General features: G+C 44.4%; 1 long non-coding RNA gene across 2 annotated transcripts in view; it reads left to right on the top strand.

Annotated features, from left to right (window-relative positions):
* Positions 1–18,427, top strand: part of LOC135412331 (uncharacterized) — a 274,161-nt gene that overhangs the window by 59,059 nt on the left and 196,675 nt on the right. For both annotated transcript variants that reach the window (XR_010429581.1, XR_010429582.1), the window contains one exon: positions 6,293–6,421. This is a non-coding gene — a long non-coding RNA (uncharacterized LOC135412331). The remainder of the gene's footprint in view (positions 1–6,292; positions 6,422–18,427) is intronic.

Raw genomic sequence — 18,427 nt, 5'->3', positions numbered from 1 at the left:
CATGTCCAGGAACAAAGTCTGTCATGTCTGGGAGTGGGCACATCCACACCTGAGTATCAGCTGTATGTTAGAGCTCCTTTTTGTCTCGTACCTTGCCTATTTTTCCAGAAGTTTTCAGTGTTCCAAGTGTTTGCCTAGTTTATGGCGTTTGCCTGATCGGGAGCGTGCAGTATGGCAGGACATAGGATAGAGTGTGGAATCCAGAGATCCACTTCAGGTTAGAGGCATAATTAGCTAATGTAAGATAATAAATAGCTACTAAAATCACATGGAAAATATGATAGTGCTATAAAGTGTGTTTTTATAATCCTGCTCCTCCCCTTTTCTGCCGCCTCCTCCTCCTCTTCAACGTAACAAGGACCCTAATAGGCTTCATGTATAAGTGCCTATTTTTATTAAAGACAAGTGTAATCTTTTGTAGTCCAAATGTCCCTATCATAAATGCTAACCGAGGAAAATATTAGGACTCATTTATTTATGAACCCGTTAATAATGAGGTGCAGTTATGAAAAAGGCTTTCTCAGCACAAAGCCCACTGAACAAACAATGCACACTGGGGAAAAGGAGCTAGTTAGCCTTCCTGACTTAGATAAAGCTATGGAGAAATGACAAGTGCCAGTAATTAGCAAAGCCTCTTCACCAAGATAACCCTATACATCTTTGTCTTTTTCAATCACCAAAGACTCCGATTCAGTGTAAAATTAAAGCCGGGATGCCATCAATTTCTGTTAACCTCTTTATATTGTTCTGTGTTCATGCATATGTGATAGATAGTTTTTGTCATTTTATTAAATGGTGACATCTCAGTATGCATGTGACTAAAACTGTTTTCTCCTTAGCAAAGTATTTTTAATCATCTCTCCATTGCCTTTATTATCTCGGTTCTTTGGAGTCCTGATTGCTTTATTGTGCAGTATCAGAGCTGTTCCAGGGGTGCAAATGTTTGTGCCCACTCCTTTTTTTACCTGGGATTAAGAGGTTGGTGCCCTTTCTAGCACTGACATGAGCAGGTACAGTAGTTCTGCATCCGTCTGATGAGCACCTGCAGAACCTCCTACTGCATTTTTAGGGAACAGGCCAAAATTTGTTGGTTACAGTTATCAGCACTTACATGCAGTCCTCTGGTGTCCATGAGGGTGGCCTCCCCTCTCCACATGTGTCCAGATAGGTGGTCCTTGTTTGTTTTTTTAGTGATGTAGCTACTGTTTACCTGCTTGAGGCACAAGCCAAAGCAGGTTGAACTCAGCTGAAAGGCTTCTGTCTGCACCCAGACTGCTTTTTTTCCCCCACCTTAAATGGTAAGCCCTGAATTATTTTTTTCCCCCTGCAGGCTTCCAATATCTGTGAGCTCATACTCCCTAAATTTCCTTTTGGCTCTCAGATAAGTCAGCAAACACGTTCATCTAAAGCTTTGTGAGGGGCAAAAAAAAAAAAAGTTATAAATCAACCCTGTTTCCTTGACGTCGGGGCAGGTTTGCTGGGAGTGCTCACAGAGTTAGCACTGAGTGACCTGAGGAGTTGCATGTGGCGTTGGGTGTCATAACAAAAGTTCCTGCTGGCTCCGTTCTCCTGCTCTGTAATGTCTTTTTACTTGTTTTAAGTACTCCAGGCCCTGACTGCTGAGGTTATTAATCTTCATCTGCGCTCTTTTTAAACTTTACTACTAGCACTTTTTTTGCCTCAGATATGCTTTTATTCATTCTTTTCAGCAGCAATAACCTCTCATATTGGCCAAATTAGGAAATAATTGCAAATAATAGAGAATCCTTTTCCAGCACTACAATAAAGGATTATATATGTGCTGTGTGTGAGGGATGGCACAGAGTGTAAATACCAAAATTTGGGCAATAGGCAGAGAAGGGAAGTGTGTTGGTTGGCTCTCACTCTGAATTGCTGTCTGGCTTGGGGGTCTTTGTGTTCAGAGGCACAACCTATGGCAAAAGGTCATGTGTGGTGGTTTGTGGAGGAGGGAAAGGGAAAAGCAGGGGCTGATGTTGCAGATCAGCTCATGCCAGTCCCTGCAGATTGTTTAGAAAACTGGGGCAGGGTCTTTTAGTCTTCTGTGGTAGAAGCAGGCTTGGGGAATCAAATTAATTCACTTGTATTTTTTTAAACAGAAACATCTGATCTATCTTGTTTTTATTTATGTGGCCACAGTAGCTATGGCTGGTTTCTGTTCAGCCAATTCCAGGAATTCCACCCCGGTTTTCCTGGGTGTTGTATCAGTTTTGGATCTTCATCCGTTGCTTTGAAACTCCCAGTTGTCCAGTCATGGAGCTGAAGAGTTTATTCCTGACTTGTATCACAGTCACACATCACAAGCATCCGATAATCCATCCCAGCTATTGCAAAACTGTTTAATTAGGCATCATATTAATAATTATTTTTCCCTAACAACAGTATATGTAGGACTTTGGGATATGCTTGTGCCATATAAGAAGCCGCTGCTCTCAGGTGTCTGGCTGCTCTCATACATAGGCATTTTCAGGATCAAAGCTCCTATGAATGTTGCTCACAACAAATAATTCTACCAGCTCTTGGGAAGAAAATACGGAGAACATTCATGTAATGCTGCCATCTCAGTTGGGGAGCAAGGAAATACGGCGACTGCAGGAGAGAGCAAAGCTCTCTTGGCGCTCTCATCACATTAACACTTACCTTCCTTCCTTCCTTCCAGCCAAAGTTCTCTGAGCTGCTGCTTTCCATTGTTTTTTATTATTCATTTGAATCAGAAAATAATATTTTTCCTCTCTAATTCAGGAAAAATTGTCATTGCCCACCTCCTGCTGAGAGAAAAAAAGTGCCAGAGCCCATCTCCTATGAGCTCCTTCTCACTTCAAATGCAGGCTGCAATGGCTCCTTTGGAAATGTAACAGGCTATTATAGAAATATGTATTTACACAGTATTTTAAGATGCACATTATCCACCTGATAGACCATAACAGCTCACCATTACAGCCTATTGAATAAAACCTCTTTGCACCATTTTTTTTTTCAAAGCGGGTACTTTTTATGTGATAAATTGTGACTCTGTTGCATAAAAGTACGAGTTCGTTGTGCAGGACTGTAGGAGGACACCATTTATCTGTAACCTGCTGCAGTGGGAAGTTGGTCTGACCCTGTCCCATGCAATGAATTATTCTGATCAGAGAGATGCAGATTAAAAAAAAAGGGAGGGGGGGAAGAAAAAAGCTTCATGAACATAAAAGGAAAAGTTGCAACATTTTTTTTACTGGTCTGCATTAAATTATAATGGAGGTCATGTCCTGCCATGCATGTCTATGAGCTGTAACCTACTGGCAGTCTGAGAAACCACCCTTTGGGGCTCATGCTGTCCTCCCGAATTCCCAGGGAACTGGGAGCATCCCAGATATTTAAGGAGTTCTCCTATACTACTTTCACCTCCCAGTCCTGGGTCCTTTCATCTCTCCTGCAGAGTCATTTTCCTTCTTCCTTAGCTGGTCCTAGTTTTAAAAGGGACCCGTGTATTCTGAAAACATCTCTCTTTGGCTTTCCTGCTCAGACTTCCTGTGCTTGTTTGACTCTCTCCAGCTAATCCATTCTTGAAGAGTTTCTCTCTTCCAGGAATTCGCATTAGAACCTGCACTGCCCTAGGTGTCGTCTCTCTCTTTGTCTGAGGATGCTCCTTTGGAATAGATAATAACCAAAACTTAACGAGCCTCCTTTATTAACCAGGAGCAAGGCATAAGGGCTCTTTCTGTCATTTCCAGTGATGTTTAACTTAGCAAGAAAGAAAAGACAACAGAGAACAACACCACAAGACCCCAACTTCAAAATGAAACTCACAGCCAAAGTTCCTATTATCAAACAGACTGAATAAGCTGCAAATAGACAAGATCCCCAACTTGTTGTAAGATGAAATAGAGCCCAGCCCCTGTTGTGAAACGATTTTACATTGCAGATGTTCGTGAATGCATGGAAAATGTGGTGACTTCAAGTCTCTTTTCGTTCCCTATCTTCAGGATGTCAAAACTGATTTTTTTAAAAGAAACTCTCTAACAGTTGCAGTTGACTCCTGAGAAGAACTTGAATGTGTGGAACAGAAAAAGACTCCCAGCCAGCTGAACAGCGTTGTCTTCTTCCCTCCCCCCCCTCTAATTCAGCATACACAACAGAAATACCAAACAGGCATGGGTTTTACATATCATGCCAATTCTGATCCAAAACAGTTTATTAATATAAATCACCTCCAAAAAAGGGAAAGATTTTAAAGGGAAGCAAATAGCTGCCAAAAAGACTTACACACAGAGCCAGTGCCTAACACTAAACCTAGTGGAAATCATGTAGTTCCATTCTTCATGAAGCCAAGCAGTGGGGAGCCAGCGCTTTGAACCCCGCATGGGACACTTGCTGTGAGTTCCCAGTAGAAAGCATATGGATTGAGAGGAAACAGGAACACCATCCAAAAAAGTGCTGGTCTATAACCAGCAGATCTGTAAACAGTCTAAACCCATTTTCCTGCCAGAGGGATCCGAAGGGCCCGGTTTAGCCTTTTCCATGACTCTTCCTCTCTGATGTGTCAGCATGAGCTCCCACCCCTCTGAGATGACTCCAAGCACTTCTGAGAGGACTTTTCTGCTCTCCAGCCCAAGGGTGGAAGCTGATCTTACCTCTGTGGTTTTGTCTCAAGCATCTCCTCCTTTACTCTTCACTCTTGCCTCGTTCACCAAGAAGGACCGAGCAGCCGGAAGTTGTGGTTTTCTGGATTTCCTAGGGATGTTTAGGAAAACCATCCTCACTTTTTAAACAGTGTATCCGGTTTAATTTTCATTATTTTTAGATGTTAAATTTCACATCAATACAGTATGTCTTAAACTACTGTATTAGAATGCTGCTTGACTCACTTCCAAATTGAAGACCTTTTAAAAAAATTGAAGCAGTCCAATAATTTTAAATCACTCTGCACTGTGCATTGCAATTTAAAATTATTGGAGTGCTTCAAATTTTTATAAGCCCTTGAATTTGGAAGTGATCGAGGTTCTGGGCATACTCAGTGTAGAGCAATTTAAAATTATAAGAGCTGTCAAATTTTTATATAAGCACTTCAGTTAGAAAAGGGATTTGGGTTCTGGGCATGTGCAAAGGGGAGCAATTTAAATTATTAAAGTGCTTCAATTTTTTTTCTAAGCACCTGATTTTGGAAGGGTTTTGGTTTGTGCAGCCTAAAATGACAACTTCCTTTGAGAGTTTCTTCTTTTAAAGAATTTCAATCTTGCAAACTAAAGTATTCTTTAAAATGTGAATTCACTGATACTTTAAGAACTGATTTGCACAGAGCATGGTGCCCAGAACATCTATTTTTTTTCACTCATTTTATCATTTTACCATTTAAGGGGCAAATTGATGGTATAGGAATAGCTGCCTCTTTGGATTTTAAATTTTTTCCAACTGTTGCACTCATGCACAAATAAAAAAATAGAGTGGAAAAATGAAAAATTTGATGAGAAAAACTGAATGCTTTTTCCATGCACTATCCTGCCTGGCCAACAGAATTTAGAAGGGATGCAAAATTGAAACAATTTGTTATTAAATCTCATTTTAATGTCTCTCAACACTCGAAATGAAAGCCATGTGATGGCTGATTGAATCTGAAGGAAGGAAGTTGGAAAGCAGCTTTATTTGCACACTTGTGCTCTGTACTGAAGTGATTCCTGCCAGGAGCCATGCTGGGATTACCATCTTTGCCCCAAATCCAGCTATGGCCCTTGAAATTCCAGTGCTGGGCAGTACAGAGGGAAGAGCAGCAAGGGGAGAGGGCAAGATGAGACTGAGGGATGATCTTACCGAGCTGTCAGAGGACAGAGATAAGGGAGGTGAGCTCTCTGCTCTCGCTTCTCTCTGCTTTCCCATTATAAACCCAGGGACTCACTCTACAGGGCAGGAATTGGGGTAATTAGTTAATGTATAGAGGGCACCGTGTACCTTAAGCCTCGTGTATCAAGAGTATGGGCGGCGTGGAACTGTGCATTTCATCAAATGCCAGTTCAGTATTTCCTTCCCCTTGAATGCTCCTTTCGCTTGTTACCAGGGAGGTGATAGGTGACCATTTGTAGTTGTTTTTTTCCCTTGGAAAATGAAGTTTTTGAATAAAAGCCAGTGATCAAATTAAATAGGGGCAAAGATATGTCGGAGGTGAAATTCAAAAGACAATACGTAATAATTGGTTTTAAAGCAGGAGCCAGATTAATCATATAGTCAGGAACAAAGGGAAAAATTCCTGAAAACCTGTTGCATTTTAACTTGGATTTTTATTTTTTTTTTTTTCAAAAAGGTAAAAGTACAAAAATGGTTTCTTACTGCCCCTGCTATTAACCGCGTCATCCTTTCGGGATGTGAAAACCTGGCGCAATTCTGAGCCGGAAGGACAAGGAACGGGAGACCAAACATATCTTTGCTCGCTGTAAGTTGGTTTGGGCTGTGCTTTTGTTGAACCCTTCTGGAATTTCGTGGCAGGCATTGGCTGAGCTCTGCCCATCCACGCTCCTTGGAGCACGGAGCAGGGCGTGCCGGGGGATCGGCGCGAGCGTGGCCGGGAAGCTGCCGCGCGAGGCCGTGCCAGTGGCGAGGAAAGGTTTTCCCAGGAAGAGTTTGGTGGATGTGAGCTCTGTCCTTCCCTCTCCTTCTGCCCAGTGTATCGAGCTGGGTGTCTTAACACAGAGAAAGACCTGGCCCTGTCTGTCTGAATCCCTGCTCTGGCACAAAATAAAAGAGCGGGTCGACTCCGAGCCGCCGCCTCGCACAGACACACGTACGAGCACCGAGGCTGCCTTAAAGTTGCCGTCTCGCTACCTCACTTCAGACGCTGCGTGCTTGAACCCCGCTTTTGGGCTGGATTCATGCTAATGTTGACAGTTTTTTCCTCCTTTGTTACATTGTGCAAACCAAATAGAAAGTGAGGTGAGCTTGTCTGAGCAGATGAAAGATGGCAAGAAATTGGCGCTTGGGGACCAGTGTCTTGGTGACATCGACTCTGCAGTCCTTTTTTTCTCTCTCTCCCTGGCTTCCCCTCTCCCTCTCATTCTCTCTGAAATGGTCTGTGCCTCCAGTAATTTACATAATACTCTTCTGACACCTTTACTTTAGTCATCAATCACGGTACCTTCTCTCAGTCTATCTTTTGTCTGAGCATGTCTCTTCTTTATCAGGCCATGCACAAAAGATTAATTTCACAGTTTTTCTCCCTTCTTTCTTTCCTTGCAAGATACAAAGCTCATGAAATGACAGAAGCAAGATAATGAAAACAACAATGCAAGCAATTTTTTTTTTTGTTCTTGCTGGTTGGATCTCAAGATACTTTTTTTAACCTCATTGTGTGCCATCTGTCTTAGAAAAGGTCTGCTCTGTATTTTTTAATACAATTCTCATGCTGTTCTGAAGACTACCTGGGGAAAAAAATACATATTTTAATCAGGCCATAGGTATTGATTTAAAATTAAATAATAAATAAATAAAAAAGGAATTTGCTGAACAATTAAAGTGAGGGGTCCATTTCTAATGGTGGCATGGGCTACTGCACAGTACCCATGCCCCAATTAATATTAATGATCTTTTGTGCATAGCAAATTTATGGCATTTGATTGACTCACACAACTACACTTCAAGCTGTCACGTAAAGTGAAATATATGGGCACCATGGCCTAATTTGCATATGCATATGTTCTTAATATTAATTAGTCTAATGGATCTAAGGACCTGGAGATAATTTGAGTACTGGGAGAAGAGAAGCAAACAAACAAAACAAAACTCGCTGAACGGTGCCCTGGTATGGGCTTGTCCTACAATCAAATAACTCTCCCAAAATGCAAAATAATTGGCATGAATTTCTCCTCCTTCCCCATGTCTCTCCCAGGACCGGCTGAATTAAAATCTTATCCCATATAATGCATTGTTTTGGCTCTGACCCTGACACTTTTTAATTTGAAATGCTTAACATGCCAAGTAGATTACAGAATTATGTACAGAGGAGTTTGAGTTCAGGCTTATGGGCGTAGGTCAGGGCTGTGAGATTTGCAGCCCTGCGAGGGGGCTATTTCCCAATACACCTGCGTAATTACCATTAATATTAATGGGAACCATGCAAGTTTATTGGGGGGAGCTTGGTCTCCCCAGCTTAGCTTTGTGCTTGCATTGCCTGGTAACGATGGCGCAGATTTCCAGAGGAAACAGCCACTTTTGACCATCGGGTGTTGGTCTTTTAAAGTTAGTGAAAACTCACTTTTCTTGATACTCTGGGGAGCAAGAGGTGCCAGAGCTCCAAAGCAGGGAGGTGTCAGGGTAGTCTTTTTTTGTTTGACCTGTGAATTGGCTTGTGAGAGGGCTGGTGTCTGAATCATGGCTGCACTCCTGCATCTATACAACTCTTCTCCGTGCAAAACAGCTTTAAATTTCCCCCAGGTTTGGACCAGTGAGTTGAAGCCAAGCGAGTGGTCAGGGCAGGCTTCCATCAGCCTATGGGAGCACTGACTTGATGTGCCCACATTTCAGTGTTGTGCTGGTCCTTTAACGTGCACAACCATGAATCCGCAACAAGTCACCTCTTGTAAACTGTGCCCACTGTTCTTAGATGTTCACTGAGAGGAATTAGTGGAGTTTACTCTCTTGGATGTCGAAGCCATCCTACAAACTGGCACATGGTCTCTGCCTTTCAAACTCCCCCTCCTGCAATAAGTGAGTCTTTTCACTGCTTCTGCAGATGTAGTATGTTTGCTGCACCGTTGGTGGTACCTGTGGCACAGCAGGTGCCACCACCAGCAGCTGCTCCCGGCACAGTGCTGGTGACTTCAGGACAGGTGGATGGGTGCCTTCTTGTGGGTACAGCAAGTCCTGATGCACCAATGTGACAATGCTTTGTGCAAGACAAGGAGCACGTTTGTGTGATGGTGAAGAGGAGGTTGGCAGTGGGGTCCAGGCACTAAGTCCCTCTGGGACCACAAAGTGCTGTGGGAATTAGTGAGGGAAGGGAGGGAGGGATGCTTTGGTGCCCCTGCACATTGGCCAAAGGCAGGAGGAGGTGGCTGTCGCCCTGTGCAGTTGCTCAATCATAATGTTACCAATGGAAAAGGAGAGTAGGTCCAGCCCTCTGACTGGGAGCTCTCTGGGAGCAACTGTGGCTTAGGACATGTCTGTGTGGCGTTCTGCGGGAAGGATGTGCAGGATGTGTCTGGCTGGAGCTCTCTCACGGCCCGGGCTGGTGTCTGTGGGGCTGTTTCTGTGCTGATGGGGAGGTGACAGAGGAGCGACCGCTCATCCAGCGTCACTGTCACCGGGGGAGCTTCTGCACGGGCAGCTTCGGTGTGGCTTGGGCAGGCAGCCGAGGAGCTGGGGCTGCAGCCACGACACCGCCCTTTCCCGGGCCATCTGCAGGGAGCAAAGCGCCACTTTCAGCAGGGAGGAATGAAAATCCCAAAGGCTGGGGCATAACAGAGGCTTCTGGAAGATAAGGGTGTTTTGGAGCTGGGAAACTGGTTAATGCTGTTCCCAGTCTCAGGGGACATGGGGGGTGCCTGACTCACCTGGGTTATTTCGGATGCGCTGCCTGACTCACCTGGGTTGTTTCACCTAACAAAGAAAACACCCCACGCGGCTTCAAGCCCATTTCCAGCCTGCAAAGCTGTAATGAATCTGCAAGCTGCTGATTGCCTTTACGAGGTGCTAAGCACCGATGGCTGCCTGGTACCAGGCAGGAGAGTGCGGGCTCTTGGCCCGATCAGGTCTACAGTGAGTTGTTCTATAGAAAAAAATGACTTTCCTGTACGAAGGCATCACTTATATACCGAATATATATAACAAAACCTGGAAAGCCTCTAGTCACTCATTTTAGCTGCTAAAATGCCTTTAGGCCAACATTCCTGCTGTGAAAGGGGTTATGGACATGTCATATGGGGGTCATCAGTGAAAAATATACCCAACTTTTGTTATTCTTAAGTCTAAATCAAAAACCTCTTTTCACAATCCACTAAGGGACGATTTACTAGAGAGTAGAATGTGGTATCAATTATTTCTGTGGGCATCCTTTTTGTTATAAGAAGCAAAGAGGATTGCTTGAGAGTCAATAGCATGACTCCATCTCAGATTACTAAATAATGAAATGCTAAACTTGGCCTAGAGTAAGGACTATTGCTGTCTCAAAGGGACCAGAGGCTTCAATTAAATCAGAGGACAGTGTTCAATGAATGAGAAAAGGATGCTTAAGGTACGATGACATATTACCGGATTTTACATTTAATTGCAGTGCTTTGTTCTTTTAATAAAAGCACAAGAGCAGTGGATCTCCATTATGGTCATCTGGTAGCATTGTTCACTGTGGACAGTTTATTGTAATTTATTGGCTATGTTTAATCCCTCTATTTTTCATATAAATGAATCCTGTCTGCTTTATTTTACGAATTTTCTTTGCTTAAAAAAAACCAAACAAACAACACCTAATATTTATTTACACACAAAAGAGCTTTTTCACTGAACTACTCAACGGTGCAAGAAAGAAACAACCCAGCTTCTATGAGACTGGAATGAAAGGGAGAGCTTCTGCCCAGAGGGGTGTAATTCTGCATCACTCACGCAGGTATTGGCACTCGCAGAGCACTGTGGCTTGTGGGGGCAGCATCTTGTGAACGCTGTGCAACCTCAGGGGTGACAAAATGTCCTTGCTGGTTTCCTGGGGCTCTGTGCTGCTGAACTTGCCTGTGCTTGGACTGTGCCAAGCTCGCTGTGGGCACTGGGGCCTGTGCATGGAGTGTGGCTTTCTGGATTTCTGGTCCAGGAGAAATGAGTTTCGAACTCCCCTGCGCCCAGAGGTGGGTTTTCAGCCTTTCTGCTCGGTGCCCTGGGATAACGTACAACACATGGCAGTAGTTTAGCTGGAAAGCCACAGGAGCACGTGAATGTGATTATACATGTGTGTGCGCACACACACGTGCATGTATGGATGTGTTTATAGTTTCGTGTTTGCATATAGAGTGATACGTGTTTATTTTAAAATGTAAATCTGTAAGTGTTTTTTAAAATGGTTGTCAGGCAAATACCTCTTTTTAGGCATTTTTGCTGTGACTTGTCTCATCTGAGAACAGCAATCGTATTCCATTATATAAATGATGGAATTGTCAGTGATTTAACTAATGTAACCTGATGCATCAAGGCAACACTGAGGTTACTGTCAGCTTAGGGAGGGAGAAGTTGAGACCTGAAAAACTCAGATCCTCATCTGTAGTTTTAGGATCTGGTTGGTTATTTGTGTTTTCTTTTTATTTTACTTCTTTTCATTAAAAGGTCCTTGTGCAGAGAAGGGACTCTTAAATGCAGCTGAAATACCACGTGCATCGAGCACGGGGAGGTGAGACACCCTCTCTTCAGACCTGGACAGCGTGTGTCTGTTTTTTGGGCCAGATCCTCCCTGAAACAGGGTCACAGTGAACCCTTCACTTCCCTGTTTAAACAGGTTGGGTGTCTTTCTTTTGTTTCTGCCTTGTTTCAGCTCGCCTCGTGTCAGAGCCTGTCTCTGGAAACGTGGCAGTTCAGTGAGGAAGGTGGGATGAGATGACTCTCAGAACTAATGGCACAAGACGAATGGCAGCCAGCCCTGTGTGAGGTTTCTGGGCTCAGGGGAAAGTTGTGAGCTGCGTTGCCTACTGGGAGAAATTTCCCTGCGATTTTATCTGAGGGGTTTTTTGGGTGTGTTGCTTTTCGAGGAGGGTGCAATGCTTTTAACGGCCTGCAGTACCTAATTTTTATAACATCACTCAGCCATGTGGCAGCGCCGGAGTAATGAATTCAGGAAGTGTGCGGCGAGGATTGTCTGTGCAAGAGGGTGCAGGCAGTACTTAACTCCCTATCGATTGCAGTGAGTGACTGATAAACAAGTGAGTGCCTCCTGAGCAGCTTGAAAGGGTGCTGCAGGCCCCAGGCACGTGGCTGTTCAGGTGTGGGATTGGACTGTAGTCAGCAACAGCAACATTTTCCTCGTTCTGGGGTGGTGGGATTCAAAGGCGGCGGTGTCAGAGAATTCCTCCCAGCTGGGTGTTCATCCAGGGCCCGGCTGTGTCCGGGTGTAGGACCAAGCAGAACACCCGAGCACCACTTGCACTGTGTGCCAGCGCCCTTGGCATGGGGTGTTGTGCTGCACAGAGGAGGATCACAGCTGTGAACTGGGCAGTGGGTTCACCCAAGGCTCTGTGTTTGTCACAGCTTCCTCTCGCAGGGGCTAACGCAATGTGACTCCACCGAGCGCGTGTTTGTAAATCACCGTGTGATGAATATGGGGCCGTACCACGGCGGAGTCTTCCTCTTGACAAAGTGCTGTGCCTATTCCCAGTTCTGCCTGGCCTCTGTTTTTGTTAATTTTACACTGAAGGATCAACATGCCCAGGATGCACGCGTGCATCCATCTCTCTCCCTCTCAAAGGAAATTAGTGCTTTCCTGTCACCGCAGGTGATATGAGAAGGGGAGGAAGTACACAAACTGATTTATCTGGAGCTGTCAGCTGTTTTGAGGATGTTGACTACTAAGGGTGTCAGCTCCTCCTCAGTAGTTGGCTGACTCTGAAGAAGACCCCATTCCTCATTAAAAGAGCACTGAGCTGCACTTGAAAGTGACTTTCCCACTTGTTCTCCTCTCACAAACATCACAATAACAGATTCGCTGTTTAAAGTGGCATGATCTTCATGCCAGGCCCAGGCAGCTTTGTAAAATACACCTCTGCAGCACCCAGTAGCATCGGTACCATCCATGCAAAATTCATTTGAGGTATAAACTAGAGACTATCATCACAGATGACAGTTATAGCAAATCAGCACGCTGTGTACAGTTTCATCCTTTATTCACATTATGTATCATAATAAACGTCGTCCTAGCAACACAGTTTGTTGAGAGTCAAACACAATACCCCACAATGCCTTGCCCATGGATGAATGTGAGGAATTGTGGCTGTAAGAACCTGGTGCAGCCTGAAAAGGAATCAGCGCTTGCTACTGTCGTTTTAGGGGACTCTTCTCCTCCCACCACAGCCTTGGGAGAGAGATGGGAAGGGAGCCTGTGTAAACTGGGGGTCCCTGCTGCACGCTGGTCTGTGTGGGATCAAAGCAGAGTGGTAGAAGCACCGGGAACTGGGTCAAAATGTGTCAAAACTCAGAATTGGAAGGCTTGAGAAACAAGAGGAGGGACTATTGCGTGGGTAAATTGAGTAATATTGGGGAAGAAATATTACTCAGGTGCAAGACTATATTTTCCTTCTTTTTAATAACTGCTTAGTGAAAAAGCACTTCCAAGGTATTGAATGTGGAAAGAAAAAGAAATCTGAATGTAAAAATGTATGTCTTTGGTATAGAATTCCACTCAGACCTGAGAGAGATGTTTCCTGAGCAGAGTCGGGCGTGATTCATATAACATTTTGCCAGCCCCTGGGGAATGTCATCTCCTCTTGATGTCTCCATTTGGAGGAAAGGCTTCATTGCAGGTACAGCATGAGGCTCCCACACCAAAGGGCTGAGTTTGCTCTCAGACCCTGACATGTGCTTGCTCTGTGAGATACAGCAGCCCATTTTCTGTAATCCTTGCCCTGGGACCTGCTCCAGCATGTTTTTTCCCTTATCCCTGGCCATGAGAGCCCCTGTTCACATGCTCTGTGTTAAGGGGAGCTGCTCTCCCCAGGGTGCCAGTTAGGCCATGGTGGGGCTGCTGGTTCCTTAACACTGAACCCCTCAGGTGGGGCCAGCGGGATACTGTCCTCTGTCCCTAATGAAGGTCATGTGTTCCCACTGCTGGGAAAGCTTTGAGAAGAGAGGCTGAAGCCCCTGTCTGAGATGTGTCTGGTAGGTATGATCAGAGATTGTGCAGATGAGCATTCTCACGTGAAACAAAGCTTTTCCAGGATGAAGCACTCTTTTCAGAAGACCCTGGTTTTGTTTTTCCCCTCCTCCTACCATTTTGAACAAATTTATCACTTGGTATCACTCTGAGATGGAAATATACTAATTAATAGGCTGTTAGAAGTGAGGAAGTATCTGGAAAATCACCCAAAGTGTTGCACCCAATTTCAGAATGAGCTTGGAGCCATGTTCAGAGTGAACCTGATCCAGTGTGTAGTTCTACAGTTCAAAAGTAACAGAGCCAGTGAGACGCAAATGCCAGATGAGATAAAGACAACCCTTCCCTGCACAAATCCCCTGGGAGAGGAGGTAACACGGATACCACAGGAGTTCAGCCTTTACAGAAAGCAAAATGTAGTACCCAAGCAAAGGCCTGAAACTTTAAAGCCTGGACATCAGTCCAGAACAGAGCCCTTCCAACCTTGTTGGGGAAGTTTATGTCTTTCCCAGGGATGCTGCAAACAGGATCATCCATCATCCTTAAAGTTTATATCTGGGTCCTCAAGCAAAATACGTAGAAGTCTGGATCCAGAAATGGGTTTGGGGGCTCAACTCTGCATAGTTCATTGTTATTGTGGAATAGTCCTGTAAAACAAAATAAGTTAAATAAGTTATCTTGCTTTTTTTTTTTTTTTAAAGTGTGTGCAGGCTTTGGTGTTACAGCTGAAAGGACAGTTGGGCTCCTGTGGGCAGGAACCCAGAGAAACGCTATCAAAAAAAAAAAAAAAAAAGCAAGCCCTTATGGTTATTAATCAGAATTTTGTCTACTTTTCAATTCTCTTCTCCAGGACTGATTCCACTGCACAATAATTAAAAAGAAACCCGTGCTGACTGTGGTGCCCCCCCGCCCGTGGAGCGGTGCCTGGCTGATCCCATTGTCTGCACCCTGAATGCTGAGCCCACAGTTAATAATTAGTGAGCAGGGCTTAAATGAAATCGCACAACCAATTCCCTGGTACACTGGCAGAGGCGGCGGCTGAGCCAGCCAGGACTTTGTCATCTTGGCAGGGAGAGGGAGGACTCGCTGCCATCCTGCAGCCAACGTGCCGTGCAGGGGAGCTGGCGCTGCCAGGGTGGTGGGACCAGCGGCAGGCTGAGCCCGGCAGAGGGGTGCAGGCAGGAGGGGAAAGGGACTGGTTTTGCCACCTTCTGGGGGGAAAAAAAATGGGAAAAAAGGGCTCTTTTTTGGCAAGGAGGTTTCCAGGAGATGTCCCTCAGGTTCATATTTATTGTTTATTGCCCGTAAAACTGTGTTTCTATGCTTCACAAAGCCATCATTTCGATGTAGTCTGCCTAGCCTGAAATGATAAATGAAAGCAATGAAGGGAGAGGAAGGGTGTTCTGGTGATTAAAACTCTGGATTTGAGTTGAGAAAGTAGGTTTCAGCTCCATCTCTGCCACCAACTTTGGGGTGACTTTTGACCGGCCGTTTAATCTCTTCGGGTTTATGTGAGCTGGGGAGAACAGGGATTTCTCCCTTTTTTTTAGTAGTTTTTTTGGTTTTTTTTTTTTTTTTTTCTTGTCTGGTTAGGCTGTCCAAGTGTTCCCGTTGGGATTCCTTTTTACTACATCAAGTGTGACCAACATAGGATGCCACTGTAATTTTAAACTCCTATTCCCAGTATTTTACCAATGGGTCCGTGGGTATACAGAGGGAAAATAGTACAATTAGGAAAGTACAAATTAGAAAGGATGTGAGTGGAGAGAGTGTGAACAGTGGCGAATGATGAACTTCAGAGATATCCTTTCCTGACTGGAGCAGGTTTATTTCCCTCAGTGGTGATTGAAATTAATATGGGCTCTTATTTTATGGAGGTACTCGTAAACTGGAGGAAGTGTGATGGCCTGTAGATGTAAAAGGTCAGAACAAATGATCTAATAGTCCTTTTTAGCCTTAAAACTATGGAGGAAAATGAAGGCTTTTAAAAATTATTCTTTTGTCACAGTTAGGCAGGAAATGGAGATGGGGTGGCAAATCTAAACCCCAGGCTTGGACATTACTTATCCCTGTCCCTTTGCTCATTCCTATGCCAGTAGCTTTCCAACTGGGTTGAAGGTCCCAGAGGGTCTCTGAGCCACCTCTCTAAAGGGTGGCTGAAAGGCAGCTGAAAAAAACCTATTGTCAGGAGGCTTTAATTCACTGTTACAGGTGATCACCTCTCCGTTGAGAGTGTAAGGGTCCATAAATCAAGAAATGGTTGAAAACTTCTGCTCTCGTCTTTGCCAGTGGTTAAAGACAGCTCACGTGAGCCACATTTATGTGCCCATCTTGATTCCCCAGGCCCGTTCCTCTTGCTGAACAGGGCACTTCTTGCCACCATTGTCAAACCAGCCTGTGGCCCTCTTTTAATTTTCTCTTTTTCTACTTACCCTGCAATTAAGTACCCCTAAAGTGACAAACACACAAAGAGCTTAATCCCCAGCCCTGTTGCATACCAGCCACACAAGTGCACCTTGGTAGGAGTGCTTTACAAAGACACATAATCGCTCATCAGTGCCATTGTTTTTTGCTGCACGTGTGGTCTGGATCAAGGGCTCAGCGTGCACTTGGCAGTGCTGTGATTCCCCCAGGGGTTTGGAGGTACTGCTCTGACCAGGAGCCCTCCTCAACCGCTTCCTTCGGCATCTCCAACCAGACCCAGCCAGGGAAGGAGGTCCCGTGAGCAACCCACACCCTCCCTTTGCAGAGGTGATTTTACATCCCTGGTGAGACTCTGCATCACCACAGTGTTGTCAGGATGGAATTGCACAGAGAAGGACCTCTCCCTTCCCCAGCCCTGCCCAGGCACTGTGTCAGGGACTTCCCAAACCATAGGCTGTGCTGGATTCTCGTGCTTGCCAGTCCTCCGTAGACCTCTCCTGTAAATTTGTCTAATCGTGTTTACAATCCATTTATATTCCTGGTCTCTGCAACCTGCTGTGCACTAAGTTGCATAATTTAGTTATTCTTTGTAAAAGTGTTTCTTATGGGCTATTTTAACCCTGCTGCCTCATAATTGGGTGCACCCTGGTTCTTACACTGTGAGAAATAATGACTAATTCTTTTCTATTTGCTTTCCCTGTACTGTTCATAATTTTATAGGCTTTATTGTGTGTTGTCTGATTTTCCTCTATCATTTTGTAGCTTGAAGGGCTACATTTTTTACAGGAGTCAGCACAATGGGAGATAAGTAGAGGATTTGGTGGGTTATTGCAGATCTTGAAATGTAGAAGAAAAATTGATCATCAGCTGAACGAAAAATTAAATTTTAGACTTTTTATTAAAAAAAAGGTAAAAAAAAACCCTTTAAAAGGCCAGTTTGACGTTCAACATTAGTTTCAGAGTTTCATTTTAACACTGAACCCTTTTGTTTTTATGCAAGCCAACAATTAAAGAGTATAACAGTCCAAGAGATTTCACACTAAAGAATTGAGACATTTTTGTTTTGAGAGTTGCAAAATGTTTGCATACTGCTCTGCAGTTTTTCTCCTCAGCTTGCCCGTTCAGTCCAGTCAAAATCTCAGCTATCAGCAAATCTGCAGCTTTTCCACCCAGGAGATTTGGTTTTACCCAGGTATAAAGAGAAGCTGGCTTGAAAAATTTAACCTAAACCACCCATATTTGACTGAATATAAAAACTCTCCAAACACAAACCCATCAAGGGTCTCATGCCAGCCAGATTTCCCATGGATTTTATTTTATGTGTGCTAAACACTCCACAAAACAAAGCCCGTCCAGAGAGGTGAATCTGAGGGCTGTTTAACACCGCAGATTTTCCCCTTGTATAACAATTATGGAAGCAGGAATGCTAATTGACATGGGATGCCACATTGTGGATATGTCAATGGTGTTCAACAGCCATCATAATTTCTCATTTTCCTGTTTTTGGTGGTGTCAGGCAGTAGTTGTACATGGCAGGAACGAAACACTTGACGTACTAGCACCAAACTAACTGAAGATTGTTGCTTTTCCCTGCTGGCCAAGCGTGCCTGGATTTTCTCACCTTTCCAAGCTCAGGTCTTTGTTCCTTTATTTATGTTTTATAAGAGGAAGGAACTAATTAATCTCCTTCCCAAAGAAATGCGGGCGTGTGCTTGTTCCCACCTGAATTTCGCTGAGGGTGAATTCCTCACCGCTCTGGTTTTGAGTCCTTGGAAGCGAATGGGAATGCGTCTGCCTGCTCCTGGTGTCTGCTGGAGCTGGGCTGGCTGGCTGTCCTGAGGTCCTTTTGGGGACCCAAGAGGGTAAAACTTATTGGCAGGAGGTTTGCCCCTTCTGTGGCAGTCAGACCCCTGGGTGCTGGGAAGATTTCTCCCAGCACAGATACTATAGGATAGTTTTATGGTTGACTGTGATTGCACATGAGAGTCCTACCTAATCTAACCAAGCTTTTGTTTCCTTCCCATCCCTCTAGTGTGAGATTCAGTCTTAGTCTCTATATTCTGAGTCTGCCTGAAAACTGATTTTTAGTCATAAAAGGAATTCATTTAAAAATTGATTCAACCCAAATATATAGACTTTGCTGAAATATATGCAATATCCAGTAAGAAATTCCTTGTATTGTAT

This window comes from Pseudopipra pipra, chromosome 3 (genome assembly GCF_036250125.1).
Source record: "Pseudopipra pipra isolate bDixPip1 chromosome 3, bDixPip1.hap1, whole genome shotgun sequence".
Lineage (NCBI taxonomy): Eukaryota > Metazoa > Chordata > Aves > Passeriformes > Pipridae > Pseudopipra > Pseudopipra pipra.
This window is presented reverse-complemented; position numbering and strand designations above follow the sequence as displayed.